The sequence below is a fragment of the Hordeum vulgare genome, chromosome 3H, assembly GCF_904849725.1.
Source record: "Hordeum vulgare subsp. vulgare chromosome 3H, MorexV3_pseudomolecules_assembly, whole genome shotgun sequence".
In the NCBI taxonomy this organism is placed as follows: domain Eukaryota; kingdom Viridiplantae; phylum Streptophyta; class Magnoliopsida; order Poales; family Poaceae; genus Hordeum; species Hordeum vulgare.
This window is the reverse complement of record NC_058520.1, coordinates 352652499-352655989: the sequence shown is the minus strand read 5'-3', so window position 1 is coordinate 352655989 and position 3491 is coordinate 352652499. Positions and strand designations below refer to the sequence as shown.

The window sequence follows — 3491 nt, the reverse complement described above, 5'->3', positions numbered from 1 at the left end:
GAATGGCGGGACGACCGACGCACACTCTAGCGCGCATCACCAAGACCAAGTCGGTCCTCGACAGCCTGGGGAGGCTCGACAGGAGCGCTCCATCCGGCACAGCTAGCAGAGCACTACTAGGAAAAGGCTTGCTAATGGCGCAACTATTTTGGCTACTAATGGCACACTATAGGTGCGCCACTAGCATCACGCCATTAGATTTTTTTACTAATGGCGCACCACAAGTGCGCCACTAGCATCACGCCATTAGATTTTTTTACTAATGGCGCACCACAAGTGCGCCATTAGTATCTGGTATACTAATGGCGCACCAGGCAATGCGCCATTAGTATTGCTCACGGTGCGCCATTATTATCTGGTATACTAATGGCGCACCAAGTAGTGTGCCTTAGTATAGATCCCGGTGCACCATTAGTATAGATCCGGGTGCGCCATTAGTATAGATCCGGGTGCGCCATTAGTATAAATCCTGGTGTGCCATTAGTATAGCTTACGGTGCGCCATTAGTATGCCTCCCAGGGCCATATTTACCCATATGCTCTGGCTTACTAATGGCGCACTAGTGTGTCGAGTGATGCGCCACTAGTGTGCTGAGTGATGCGCCACTAGTATGAATATTAGGTATTTATTTTATTTTTTCGTATATTTGCACAGATTACAAAATATATTATTGCACAGAATATAGATAGCACAACATATAAACAACAGATTTATCAAATACAGTAGAAGATTAGTCTCCGAATACAATTCATCATATTAGTCTCCAAATTTAAAATACCGAACAAAGTTAGAACATTACAAGTCTCGAGACTGAGAGTAGCGAGTTTGTCTTCACATTACAAGTCGATATCGATCATCTAAACAACCATCACATAGAAGAGAGTTGCGGTCATCACGAGAAACACAGGCAAAATTATCTAAAGTACAACATCATCGACACCAAGCATGTTACTGAAGCCGTGCCTGGAAAATCACATTCGCGTCCTTTGCCTGCTACCCCTGTCCTCGTCTTCTTCCACCTGTTGCGGAAAGGTGAGGAACAAATTATGCTCTGACAGGAATTTGTGCTAGTTCAAATTAGTGTACGACACGATGAAATCACTTTGAAAGAAAAACTAACATTGTGAAACAAACGCATATTTTGGGAGAACCTCTACAATAAAGAAATCATCCAAAGAGCTTTCATAAAGAGAAAAACATAATTACTGATCCCCCCAGGCCACTACTACTTTATGTGCTGGACATCAAATCGTACGTGACAACTGACAAGACAGTAAGATGTATTCAATTTTAGCAATGTTTATAGAGGACATGGTGTATGATCCCCCCTAGGCCACTACTTCAATCATTTTGTATTTTGTATGGAGGTCAGATTTGCAGTTGGCACTACTATGCGAAATAACCATTTTGTCCAAATAAATATTTCTACACCGCATACTTAATTAAACAAGTCAGAATGGAATTTCAAGGCCCATAATTCAGAAAATGTAAAGTTTCTTTACATTATCTAGTGAACACAGCGAAATGAGAAGTATCTCCGCAAATCAGAGCACTCTATAACATGCAAAATTAAAATCAATAGAAACAAGGGAAATGTTTACCATCTTCATCACCAAAACTTCAAAATCTTCCATATCATCCATGTCACCCATCTCGATATCATCACCTTCAACATACTCTATCTCGCCTTCCTGTATTGGCAAGTGAATCCACAATATATGGGAAAGATTGTGAGCAGTGAGAACATAACAAAATTAGCTTGATTCTCAGAGTCGGTACCGTCTTACTTCTTCCTCTTCTATCTCAGGAGCCAACTCATATTTTTCCATGTCAAGGATAGCATCAAACTAATCCACGTCCGAAAGGACAAGATGGGTAGGAACTGAGAGTACTTGAGAAATAAAGAACCATTTTTGTATGTAAGTGTAACTATACACGGTGTAGGAGGAACATATTACAAAACTGCAATAACAAAGCAAACTAGATCTATATAGGTCTGGTATAATCCCTCGTTTCATGCACTCAAGCTCAATGAAGTAATTGACATAAAACATTTCATAACTACATAGGACAACATAGCATCAAAGTATCAAACAACACCATCAGCCTCTCCTAGGGGCTCAACCATTTTCATAAACTTCGCACTACTAATATTTTTTTTATACATCACCATAAAATTAGCATCATATCTGCTATACTTTCTTCATTTAATAAACAAATAGCAGAGATTTGTAACATACCCATATGAAGATAACATGGCAATGTGACAGGCATAAGGTCAGGTACTCCCTCCGTTCACTATTAAAAAAGGAATATCAGCATCAACAAGAAAATGAATCATTTATAACTAGTAATCACCCAAGGCTACCTTTACTATGTCACCAGGTGCAAACTGAATCTGTTCCCTTGAAACGACTTGTAATTTCAATGGTTGCTTTGTCGCTCTGTACCTCACAGAGCTGCTGAATCTCATCTACCTGGTCGCCCTGCCAAATGAACAAGTGAAAGAACAAGTCCAAATTGAGATTAAACCAATACGTAACAAATACAAAACTGACAGGCTTGAGTTCGAATCGTGTGGCGCATTCTTCAGATTACGGGTAGTAGATCAGACTATATGCAATCAAACACCATCCCTGTTTGAACAGTATGACTCCGCAAAGCATTTTTCCAAATAAAAATGGAAGGATACTAGAAGAAAAATAATACTGCAAGTATGATACTATCAATTAAACATGAACAACTCAACACGCTAGAAAAGAAATAGCTTCCATAGGTGTCGCCTAGTAATTGACTTATGGTAATCCACTGTTAGTGTTTTGATTAGAACTGGGGTTATTCTACCATTGTGCTGCTATATCTCCTAAAGTGCGTCCACATAAATTCAATTTATCGTTTTATCATATAATATGAGATATTATTTACTTTCTGTTATTGTATCCTGAAATTTGACCACGAGCACCAAGGCATCCTGTCACCCCAGGTTGCCTCGACTGGCTGTCACAAAACATCTATGGGACAGACGATGTGCAAGCAAACACATCATTGATTAAGATCATTTCTGTAAGACTGTCCCACAATTTAGCAGAATCTAATCAACTGCTTTAGAGCAATTTTATTTACAATTTGATAAAGCTAAACAAATGTTATGGTAAACGGAAAAGTGGTACTTTGGACTAAAGGAAATCCATAGGAATTTGGAGAAACCAAATCATGTGGAATTTGATCCTACCTTTCCGAACAAAGAAATGGGCCCCTGCAATTCAGGGGTGCAATTCAGCAATTCAATAGGAATCAAAACTAAAAAAAATACTAGAATCAACCTATACAGCAAGGCCTGGGATCAAGTATAAAGAAATAAATGGCAATCTCACGCAATAGTACATCAAGAACTGCTCTCACCTGTACAGCGGATGAGCATCTCCCGGGCTGGCCTCGACGGACCCGACCACGATTTCGACTGCAAGAAAGGAAGCCAACCGAACTACCCA

The 3491-nt window shown here is 39.7% G+C and overlaps 1 long non-coding RNA gene across 1 annotated transcript; it reads right to left on the bottom strand.

Moving 5' to 3' along the window:
• Positions 1-1002: 1002 nt before the first annotated feature.
• LOC123439943 lies at positions 1003-1852 on the bottom strand. The gene is made up of 3 exons (XR_006630228.1): positions 1788-1852; positions 1602-1691; positions 1003-1019 (listed from the first exon to the last, which is right to left on the bottom strand). It is a non-coding gene; the product is annotated as an uncharacterized LOC123439943 (long non-coding RNA).
• Positions 1853-3491: the final 1639 nt, after the last annotated feature.